We start from the raw sequence: 12,456 nt of genomic DNA on the forward strand, positions 1-12,456 counted from the left end.
GACTTCCAGGGTTTGCATCAGAAACTGCCCTGTTCCCTGAATTTGGTAGATTGTTGCTTCTGTTTTCATATGGTGAGCATTAATCTTTTCCCTACCTCAATGGCCATGTGGTGGAGATGACAGAGGACACTAAAGTTCTCTATTAACATCTTTCGGACTGAGGACCAATTCACTGTCACTGGAACGGGAAGCTGGTCTTGTTCTGCAGGGTCATTGTGAGCCCTCGGTTGGGTCAATAGTCTTGACCTCCTGAAATTCTTTCCAAGGGACCACTGTCATTTCACTACCTGATTATTCAATTTCATATTCCTAAATCTCATTTCTTTCCAGCTCCTCCGAGTTAAACATTCTATTTTATTTCCGCTAAATCACCCTTGTAATAGGCTGGATCTTATTCTGTTCAAGATTTTGATGACTTCCCCGTTGAAGGCACATAAAACAGTGTCTAGCATATATACATTTTTACAGTTTAATTCTGAGTTCCCAAAAGATAAATTGAGAACCAAATGGGAAAAGAGACATGAATAAATAATACCAGCTGAACAGACTAAAATATGTAGGAAAAGTTAAGCCCCTCTCAGTAAATGTCAAGTATGAAATTGTTTTATATAATTTTATTCATTGGCCCTGTGCTGCTCCCACAAGAGTTCATTTGATTTTCAGAGATTGGTACCATTAAGCTCCGCATTCCAAATATGTGATCAAAGCTTTCCCTGCACCACACTGCGTTTCTGGCTCTTTGAGCCAGAACTTGTGTAGCGGCGGTGCATTCTCTGGAACAGAGGAGTCCGTGTTCCAGTAATGCTCCCTCCAACACCGCCCCATGGACTTGCACCTGTGGGCAGTGACTGAGCAGAGAGGACAGAAGAGGGTGGGCCATACTGGTCAGAGCGAGGGTGCTTAGAGGACCTGCTCTGGGCAAGGATGTGAGAAGCACCCATAGGCTCACGCATTGAACACTTGGTCTACCATTGGTGGTGTGGTATGGGGAAGTTGCAGAATCACCTTTTGGGAGGTAGTACCCAGCTGGACGCAGTGGAACGCTAAGGAGCAGAACTAGGGGGTTGCCATAGAATTATTTCCTATTCAGTCTCTTTTCTTACCTGCCAAGATTTGAGCAAGCAGCCTCATGTTCTTGCTGCCACAGCCATGAGCTAAGCCCATCTCCCTGCCCCCAACCCATGCTGAAGTACACCAAAACTATGAGCCATACAAAAGAATCTCTCCCTCAGGTTGCTTTCTGCCAGGTATCTGGTCATGACTACAAGCTGAGGAACTAACTCAGGTGTTATTGGGAGAGCCGAGACACTCATTCCCAACATCTGTTGCCCCACTAGGGATAACTGGAGAGAGGACAGCAGCCAAACCCACACATAGGCTGATGCCACAGACATTGCTCCAAACTATTTCTCTTTCCTTCTTCTACACAGCTGCTGACTGCCCCCACCCCTATTCCGCCTCCACCACACACCCCCACCCCCACAATGACATGTAACGCTGCCCTGAGTTCCAGTCATTGGAATGTGAACTGAAAAAGTGGTGTCCTTGTTAAAGGGCTTACTTGTGATGATTGTCAAAGGCAACCTCTCTCCCTGTCCTGACGTACCCCACCCTGTCCTTTCATCTGCATGTCCAGAAGTAGGCAAGAGGCAGCATCCTTTCTCTATCAAGGACTTGGCAGAGAGTTTTAGTCCTTGAGGGCTCTGCTGTCACGACTCAGTTCTGTCGCTGAGACAGGAAACAGCCCCAGAGGAAGTGTGACAAGTGAACCTGGGCACTACTGTTATTTATAAAGTCAGAGTGGATCTGGGCCACAGGTGATGGTTTTCTGCCCTGGAGGAAATCACTCCTGGATGGATCTTGGACTTCCAAACAACTCTGTCCCCTCCTGTGCATTGACCTTTGTGGGCAAGACATAAGTTATAGACTGGCATGAGGATGTGCTCAGCAGAATCACACAGGGATTCAGACTCACCAAGGTATTATGTGAGCATAAGCTATCACAAATGATCTTGCCAATTATAGATTTATACACAATTGTGATCAATAAGGGGGCAATAAAAATTACCCTATATAAGGTATTTTTGTTGTATGTGCATGGGTGTTTTTCCTGCATGTATGTGCATTCTGGTAGCTATTAAAGCCAGAAGAGACAGCTGGTTTCCTTGGCAAAGACCATTGTGAGCTACCACGTAAGCCCTGGAAACCAAACCCAGATCCTCTGCAAGAGCCTCAAATGCCCTTAAGCACTCAGCTATCTCTCTAGCGTTCTTTTTAAAGCTTCTTTCTAGAAGCAAGGTGAACATTTCCATTTCCATCTCAAGGCCTTAGGGCCTGGGTTAATGGTGCTGGCATGTAATCCCAGCTATTCCAGAAGCTGAGCAGGGGGATTTCAAGTTCAAGTCCTCTTCAGCCTACGTAGTAAGACCTTGTCTTAAAACAAAAGGGAAAGGTGGAGACTGTAGTCCTAGACCTACACAGCAGGAGGAGGTGGGTCCTGGAATTGTAGGTTATTTCCTGCAAAGTGGATTCTCCAGGTAAGCAGGACTGACTGGAGATAGATGCAGCAAGAGGATCATTTGAAGGAATCGCATCATCCCACACACAGCCCCCAGGGTGGAGACGTGGGAGCTTCAGTGGTCCAGCTCCGGTCCTGAGAAAGGAAACACACAGTGTCCCAGTGCACACGGAGACTGTGTCCTACTCAAGGTAGAGCCAACCTGAATGGCGCCTGCCCACAGTTGGGAGAATGATCTACATTACCCAGTCTATGGATAAATGTCAACGTCATTCTGGCAGACACACTCAAGATCATGTTTTAGATAACTGGGCTTTGTGGCCTAGCCATGCTTACACAGAAGAGTAACTGCCACCCAAAGCAAACCTTTACCCATGTAAGTGGACCAATTTGGGTAGATTCACACATCTTTCCGTGGGAACTTCCCAAGGGAAAAAAAAAACCTGTGAGTCCAATGTGACTGAGTCAAAAGAGAAGGTCGGTTGTCAAGGTCAGGGTTTTGTGCATCCGTCAGGGTTTCTCAGAGAAATCTCTTTGCTGTTACCATCACAATTCAGAACTTGGTCTCATCTCATTCAGTTCACTTGGGCTGAAAACCTCTCCGCAGAGCCTCCCTGTGTGCCTCATGTTGTAAAGGCTGAGAAAGAAGACCCCTGTCAAGGCCACAGCAGTCTGGTAGGAGCTCATTCCTTATTGGAGGTGCCCTCCCACGGCAGGCATTCTCTAGGGCAGAAGGTGCTAATCACGAGAGCTCTGCCTCCTGGTGTGATTACCTCCTCACACAGTGGATGTGGGATGAAGATCTCCGTCCTTTAGAGTATGGCACATCTTAATTCAAGGGAAAACAAACAGCTTTATCTTTTCTCTTCTCTTTTTTTAAAAATAATTTTATTTTTCTTGGATATTTTATATATTTACATTTCAAATGTTATCCCCTTTTGCCCCCGTCTCCCAGACCGCCCTTCCCCCTTCCCCAGCTTCTATGAGGATGCTCCCACTCCCACCCACCCACTCCTACCTCAATGCCCTGGCATTCCCCTACATTGAAGAAACGAACCTTTGCAGGACCAAGGGCTTTCCCTCCCATTGATGACCTACAAGGTCATCCTCTGACACATATGTGGCTACAGTCATGGATCCTTCCATGTGTACTCATTGATTGTGGTTTAGTCCCTGGGAGCTCTGGTGAGGTTTTGGTTGATTGATATTGTTGTTCTTCCTATGGTGTTGCAAACCCCTTCCACTCCTTCGGTCTTTTCTCTAACTCTTCCATTGGGGTCCCCTTATTCAATCCAATGGTTAGCTGTAACCATCCTCATCTGTATAAGTAAGGCTCTGGCAGAGCCTCTCAGGAGACATCCATATCTGGCTCCTGTCAGCAAGCACATCTTGGCATCAGCAATAGTGACAGGGTTTGGTGGTTGCATATGGGATGGATCTTCCAAGTGGGACAGTCTCTGGATGAGCTTTCCTTCAGTCCCTGCTCCACTCTTTGTCCCTGAATTTCCTCCTGTGAGTATTTTGTTCTCCCTTCTAAGAAGGAATGAAGCATCCACACTTTGGTCTTCCTTTTTGGGCTTCATATGATCTGTGAATTTTTTCTTAGGTATTCCAAGCTTTGGGGCTAACATCCACTTATCAGTGAGTGCATACCATTTGTGGTCTTTTGTGACTGGGTTACCTCACTCAGAATGATATTTTCTAGTTCCATCCATTTGCCTAAGAATTTCATGTAGTTATTGTTTTTAATAGCTGAGTAGTACTCCATTGTATAAATGTACCACATTTTCTGTATCCATTCCTCTGTTGAGGGACATCTGGGTTCTTTCCAGCTTCTGGCTATTATAAATAATGCTGCTATGAACATAGTGAAGCATGTTATATTCTTGTTATATGTTGGAGCATCTCTTTGGTGTTTGCCCAGGAGAGGTATAACTGGGTCCTCAAGTAGTACCATGTCCTATTTTCTGAGGAACCACCAGACTGATTTCCAGAGTGGTAGTACTAGCTTGAAAACCCACCAACAGTGGAAAAATGTTCCTCTTTCTCCACATCCTTGCCAGCATCTGCTGCCACCTGTGTTTTTGATCTTAGCCATTCTGACTGGTGTGAAATAGAATCTCAGGGTTGTTTTGATTTGCGTTTCCCTGATGATTAAGGATGTAGAACATTTCTGTAGGCGCTTCTCAGTCATTCTATATTCCTCAGTTGAGAATTCTTTGTTTAGCTCTGTACCCCATTTTTAATAGGATTATTTGAATCTCTGAAGTATAACTTCTTAGGTTCTTTGTATATATTAGATATTAGCCCTCTATCAGATGTAGATTGGTAAAGATCTTTTCCCAATCTGTTGGTTGCTGTTTTGTCCTAATGACAGTATCCTTTGCCTTACAGAAGCTTTGCAATTTATGAGGTCCCATTTGTTGATTCTTGATCTTAGAGCATAAGCCATCAGTGTTCTGTTCAGGAAATTTCCCCAGTGCCCATGTATGTGAAGGTCTTCCCCACTTACTCTTTCTTCTAATAGTTTCAGTGATCTGGTTTTATTTGGATGTCTTTGATCCACTTGGACTTGAGCTTTGTTCAAGAAGATAAGAATGGGTCAATTTGCAATCTTCTGTATGCTAACCTCCAGTTCAACCAGCACCATTTGTTGAAAATGCTGTCTTTTTTCCACTGAATGGTTTTAGCTCCTTTGTCAAAGATCAAGTGACCATAGGTGTGTGGGTTCATTTCTGGGTCTTCAATTCTATTCCATTGATCTACCTGCCTCTCTCTGTCTATGTTTTGTATGTGGTCCTGTGTCAACACCTTGTTAACACTTGGCATTTGACCTACTCTCTCCACTCAGCATCTGCGTACATGTTAGTGCCCACAATTCTCCAACCACCATTGAAATAAATTAAGTTGGGCACGGTGGTACTCATTCCTGGTCCCAACACTGGAGCAGATGAGGCAGGAGCATCACAGACTTGGATGTAAAGATGTGTGGACAAAAGGGTACACTGAGTGATACACAGTATAAACAAGTATACACAGAAAAGGGTACACTAAGTGATACACAGTATAAACAAGTATACACAGAAAAGGGTACACTGAGTGATACACAGTATAAACAGGTACACACAGGTATGCTTGGACACACTACAGCTTCCACAGTGAGATTGGGTTTTATTGTTGTTGATGATGTTGTTCTTTTATTATTATCATTTTCTTTTGAGGGAGAGGTTGCAAGGGCAGAGGGCAGGTACAAAAGGACTAGGAGATGAATGGGATTGGGATGATGTGAAACTCACAAAGTATCAATAAAAAGTTACAAGGAAATCCAGGCAGTATTGGTGGCACACTCCAGCATGAGATATGCTGAAGAGGCAGAGACAGGAGGATCACAAGTTTGAGGTCAGCATGGGCCCCTTCTTTTCCTTCGGAGCTTAAGAGATGGCTCAGCAGTTAGGAGCGCGTGCTGCTCTTGCGAGGACTCAGGTTCCGTTACCAGCACTGACACGCCCCTCCCAACCGTCTGCTATTCCAATTCCAGAGGTGCCCTCTTCTGATCTCTGAGGGACTGCATACATGTGGTACACATTTATGTAGGCAAAACATTCATACGCATAAAATGAGTCAGATGTTATTTTACCTAATCATTAGTTTATTATTATCACCATTCAGTTCTTAGTAGATAGGATAAAAAAATGTTTGGTCTAACAAAAGCGAATAGGGCTGAGCATGGTTGCACATGCCTACAATCCCAGCATTTAGAAGGTAGAAGCAGAATTGCTCTTCTTCCAGGCCAAATGAGCTATATAATGAGTGACAAGCCAACAAGGGTTACGTAGCACGACCCTGTCTCAAGACAAAGAAAGAGGGGAAAAGCTAACGGGGGAAAATAACCTGCATTCCCCCGGATCCCCACATGGAAAGGTGATTGAAATGTAGAGCAGGCAGGCTTTTCTCTGAGATTAATTCTGCTCCAGATCCCTCCTATCTCCTTGGAGCTGGGTCGCTGCTAACTGAGGAAAGCTTGTGAAGCCTGGTGTCTATAATTCTTAATTACAATAGCTTTGCTGGCTTTACGTGTGTCTCTGCTCACTTAAGCTCAATGCTGACTGACAAATTGTGCTGTCTGCCTGTTCATCAGTAATTTAGTCAGGCAACCTGCAGCTCGCACCAGATTGATGAGCAGCTGCTTGGTCTGTTCTGGGGGCTGTATTGTTGTTTTCTTGGGGTGGGCCCCTTTGTGCTGCTGCATGGGTGAATGAATAGTGTCGTCTTCTCCACATTGCGGACAGTCTGAAGGGCCACGCCTGTAACTGCACAGGCACATTAAAAAAAATCATCCAATCCATCACTGTCCCAGAGCCAGCATCTGACAGAAGGGTGAGATGGGTTAGTTCTCCGTTATCTCTCAGACTCTCCATGATTCATGTGAACTCAAAATGTGGCCATCCTAAACCTTCCAACCAAAACCTGCTTGAGTTGTCACATCTGGGGGCTTCTCTCCAGAGCACTGCAGGTTAGTAAATGTGGCCTGTGAGTATCATAGCCTTGCCCACCGCTCTGGGGACTTGGGAGAATCTGAGTCACTGTTGTTAATCATGCATGTCCTGTGGCCATCCCCATCTCAAACCCGGAGAGTTCTAAGGTAATTTTCCGAATCTCTTCAGCTGTGTTTAGCTCGTTCCTCCAACAACTCACATTTCATTAGTATTCCAGCTCAAGTGTTCTCTCTGGCCTGAATGCAGACCAAGGAAAATATGCCTAGGGTGTAAGCAACTACTTTGTTGAGATTTAGTTCACATACCCACCTAAAGCACACAATTCAATGAGTTTGGGTACATTATTAAAGTTGTGACAAAAGGCATAAAATATAAAAGTTGCCATTCTGACTGTTTTTGTCTCTCTGTGTGAGGCAGCCTCACTATGTAGCCCTGCTCAGCACTGAACTTACGTCGTCCTCCTGCCTCAGCCTCCTGAGCAGGGTTGGTCCTATGAACCATCCCATTGTAACCATTTATCTAATTAGTAACATTCCTTATAGTCACAACACTATATAGAATTGTCAAACCATCATTTCCAAATATGAACTCCATAGCCACTAAGCGTAAACAGATCAACTCCCTGCCTCAGTCCAAAACACACCAATCCCCTTCCTTAGTCCCAGAGAAGCTTCTTACCAACCATCTCTCTTTGCGACTTTGCCTATTCTGGGTGTCCGTGTAAGTAAAGTCCTGCAATATTTGTTCTGCAGTGTCTGACTTATGTTATCCATGCTTTCAAGATTCACCCATTATTGTGGACATCCTAGCCATCCAGTCATTGTTGGTGGACACTTGGGTTTTGCCACTTTGAGGGCATTGGGCATTGCACTGCAATGAACACTGGGACACAAGCAGTTGAGGTTTTGCTTGTACAGGTACACCCGGTACCTACAGTAGGATAGCTGACCGTGTGCTAACTGCAAGCTTTACGCCATTGGAAGATAGCTGACCATGTGCTAACTGCAGGCTTTACACCATTGGAGGATAGCTGACCATGTATTAACTGCAGGCTTTACGCCATTGGAGGATAGCTGACCATGTATTAACTGCAGGCTTTATACCATTGGAGGATAGCTGACCATATGCTAACTGCAGGCTTTACACTACTGGAGGGAATGCACAAGGGCTTCTCCGGAGTCAAAGCAGCTTACCTTCCTGCTCGAGAGTACAAGACTCCCAATTTCTCAACATTCTCACCGAAAAAAAAATCCTCCACTTTCATGTTGTTTTGTTTGTGTTTTTAAGATTTCATTTTTTTATTTTATGTGTACACATGGGGTCCTGGGTACATGAATACAAATTCATATACCATGTGTATGCAGGTACCCTCAGAAACCAGAAAAGGCCATCCGATTCACTGTAACCGGGGTTATGAGACACCCATTTTTGGATATTTGGGACTGACCCTGGGTCCCCTGCAAGTGCAGCAGTGCTCTTTAACCACTAAGTTATCTCTCCAGCCATTCTAGTGAGTGTATTCAGAACCAAGCATTCCTCCAAGTCCAGGACATTGCGTTTCACACATAACAGTGGAAATAAAGCAGGAGATTGGCCATTCGAAACTTGAAAGCATTCTCACTTTAAAGACCTTAACTTTAAGGCCAGGCATGTTGATGCACACCTTTAATCCCAGCACTCAGGAGGGAGAGGCAGATGGAACTCTGTGAGTTCAAGACCAGCCTGGTCTTCAGAGATAGTCCAGGACAGCCAGAGCTACCCAGAGAAACCCTGTCTTTAAAGAACAAACCAAACAAACAAACAAAAATACTTTTAACTTTAGATGTTTTGCCAGGATCTCGTTTCATGTTCTGTAGCTTTCCAAGACAGTACTGAGATCACCAGAATCACAGAAGACCTTCTTAAACTTGAAGATGTGCTAGTTGGGTCCTGTTAAGAAACAACATCAGGTGTATGACATATAGTACAAACACATGACAGAGCATTTTACATAAATGTATAAGTTGAAAACAAACATGTGGGGGTGGGAGTTGCAACCTCTAAATATGGAACTAGTGAAAATCCACTGTGACTCTTTTTTCAAAGTTTTAACCCCATAGCAACATGACATAAATCAATAAAATTGACTCAGTTGCCTGAGAAAAAGCCAGGCGCGGTTCATGTCTGCAATCCCAGCAGGAGAGAGGTGGAGAAAGGAAGGTTCTTGCAGCTCACTGGCCAGGGAGCATCACCTAAGGGTGAGCACCAGGTTCCCGGTACAGATACTGTGTCAAAAGACAAGGTGAATGACAACTGAGAAAGGATACCAAAGACTGACCTGTGACCTGCAGAGAGAGAGAGAGAGAGAGAGAGAGAGAGAGAGAGAGAGAGAGAGAGAGAGAGAGAGAGCACACTGTGGTGGAGGTGTAAGTGAAAACTCATCAGGAAAGACAACATTTAAGCAGACATTCAGTCAGCAGAGCCTTGGACCTTGATAACAGCAGCCAGAACCTTTCTGTGAGGCCTCTGTCATCTTACATGTTCAGAGGGGGATAAAAGGTCACAGTTGGCTGAGACACTTCTGGCAATTCATGAGTGACATCCTTCACTTCAAGTCACACTGGAGGTTGTCAGGTTACGTTTGAACTTAAGACACAGGCCATTTTCATCAGCTGCTTCTCATTTTATTTGCAAAGTATGTCTACTCATATATTCCTGCAATTTTAGGGTGCGCTCAACAGAAGCATTTTTTTTTTAATTTTGAGACAAGGTATGGCCTCCAACTTACTATATAGCAAAGGAAAACTTTGAACTCCTGGCCTCCTGCCCTGACCTCCTAAGTGCTGGGATTACAGGCGCTGTGACCGTGCCTGGTTTATGCTGTGCTGGGATCAAACACAGTACTTGGTTCATGCTAGGCAATCGCTCTTACCTACTGAGCTGAACCACTGGCTCCATAAGTACATCTTAAATATTGTATAATTACATGAGAGACTTTTTAAGATTGTATTCCATTTTCATTATGTACGTGTATTTTGTATATAGTTATTTGGCCAGGGAGGGGGGTGCAGCAGAACTTTATTGATGGTATTCAAGAGAGTGAGGAGGGCTCCCTAGGCCTCTCCTGTTATTATGGGGTCTGGGATGGAGTTGTGAGAGAGATACTCAGTGTTGGGGACTGAGTTGGGATGGGGACTCCTCAGCAACTGAGGACCTCTCTCTTGCTCTCAGTGTCCTTGCTGGGCTGGGGTGGGTGGTCCAGGCTTTCTTACTCTTTGGAGGCCATGTAGGCCATGAGGTCCACCACCCTGTTACTGTAGCCGTATTCATTGTCATACCAGGAAATGAGCTTTACAAAGTTGTCATTGAGAGTAATGCCAGCCCCAGCATCAAAGGTGGAAGAGTGGGAGTTGCTGTTGAAGTCGCAGGGGACAACCTGGTTCTCAGTGTAGGCCAGGATGCCCTTTAGTGGGCCCTCGGACACCTGCTTCACCACCTTCTTGATGTCATCACACTTGGCAGGTTTCTCCAGGCAGCATGTCAGATCCACAACGGATACATTGGGGGTAGGAACACGGAAGGCCATGCCAGTGAGCTTCCCATTCAGCTCAGGGATGACCTTGCCCACATCCTTGGCAGCACCAGTGGATGCAGGGATGTTGTTCTGGGCTGCCCCACGGCCATCACACCACAGCTTTCCAGAGGGGCCATCCACAGTCTTCTGAGTGGCAGTGATGGCCATGAGCCCTTTCACAATGCCAAAGTTGTCATGGATGACCTTGGCCGGGGGGGCTAAGCAGGTGGTGGTGAAGGATGCACTGCTGACAATCTTGAGGGAGTTGTCATATTTCTCGTGGTTCACACCCATCACAAACATGGGGGCATCAGCTGAAGGGGTGGAGATGATAACCCTTTTGACCCCACCCTTCAAGTGAGCCCCAGCCTTCTCCATGGTGGTGAAGATGCCGGTAGGCTCCATGACATACTCAACACCAGCGTCACCCCATTTGATGTTAGCGGGATCTCACTCCTGGAAGATGGTGATGGGCTTCCCGTTGATGACAAGCTTCCCATTCTCAGCCTTGACTGTGCCGTTGAATTTGCCATGGGTAGAGTCATACTGGAACATGTAGACCAGGTAGTTGAGGTCAATGAAAGGGTCGTTGATGGCAACAATCTCCACTTTGCCAGATGCAGAGAAGGCAGCCCTGGTAACCAAGCGCCCATTATGGTCAAATCAGTTCACACCAACCTTTACCATCTTGTCTACGGGAAAAGGCTGTCTCTGCAACAGGGAGGAGCAGAAAGCCATGTGTATAGTTTTGAGCATATAGTACAGATATGACAGTGAAGGTGCCCTCAGAGGTCAGACGCATAAGGTCCCATAGAGATGGAGTTGCAAACAGTTGTGAGCTTCCCAACATGGGTGTTGGGAACCAAACTCCAGCCCTCTACAAGAGCAGGCTCTTCTACACAGCTCTCCTGAGTCTCCTCTCTACCCCTACACGTGGGGTGGGGCAGCTCTGTGTGCTGTATCTGTGGCCATAGTGCACCTTCTCAAAGGACTATGGCAGCTCTTGCTTTCTGTTGACTTTGAGAGCACTGCTCTCTTTGTTTCCATGGCCTCGGCATAGCCCATGAATGTGAGGACTCCACCCTAGGTCCTGCCTCCCAGCCTTACCCCAGTCCACCTGTCCCTGTGCTTTGTTCAGATGACACTTAGAGTGGAGAGGTCCTGTGTGTGCCCATAGCCCTCAGTGAGCAGAATAGCTTCTTTCTCTCTCAGCAGACACTCTGCCACTTGATCTCCAGGCTTCCATCCCTTACCTTAACCGTACTAGGTATAAAACAACACTATTCAGCCATCAAAATATGTTCTGAATTCCCCTTCGAAGCTCAAACCCACTTATCTGCTCAAGAGATGCCACCCCACAATTTGATTGACTCTGACCCATTGCTCACGTCCAGTCTCCAAACCCCTCCTGTGTCACCTTCCAGCATCCGTCTGCTCAGTCACCAACCCTGCCACCTTTATCACTTCTTGCTTGAATAATGTATCTGGATTTTCAACCTCCCATCCCTAAAGAGCTCCAGTTCATATTCTCATTCTCTCTCTCTCTCTCTCTCTCTCTCTCTCTCTCTCTCTCTCTCTCTCTCTCTCTCTCTCTCTCTCAGCTTTCCCTGTTGCATGATGTCCAGAGAAGCTTTTCAATTCCATACCTAATTCCCTTCTTCCAAGACCTTCATGGTTTCCTCTAGAAAAGAATGTTTTATTCTAAGAATAAGTTCACTTCCATCACTGAAGGAACCAAGACCTATAGACATTATGAGAGTAAGCTGTCTACCTTCACTCAACTATAAGGTAACACCATGATTAATATTGTCAGCTTGACAGACTGTAGAGTTACATAGAAGGTAGACCTCTGAGCATGCCTGTGAGGGACGTTCTAGACTGAGTTAGTT

The 12,456-nt window shown here is 45.6% G+C and overlaps 1 pseudogene; it reads right to left on the reverse strand.

The window, feature by feature from the left end:
• Window positions 1–10,261: 10,261 nt before the first annotated feature.
• LOC116884954 lies at window positions 10,262–11,305 on the reverse strand (annotated as a pseudogene).
• Window positions 11,306–12,456: the final 1,151 nt, after the last annotated feature.

Source organism: Rattus rattus, chromosome 15 (assembly GCF_011064425.1).
Source record: "Rattus rattus isolate New Zealand chromosome 15, Rrattus_CSIRO_v1, whole genome shotgun sequence".
Classification (NCBI taxonomy): Eukaryota; Metazoa; Chordata; class Mammalia; order Rodentia; family Muridae; genus Rattus; species Rattus rattus.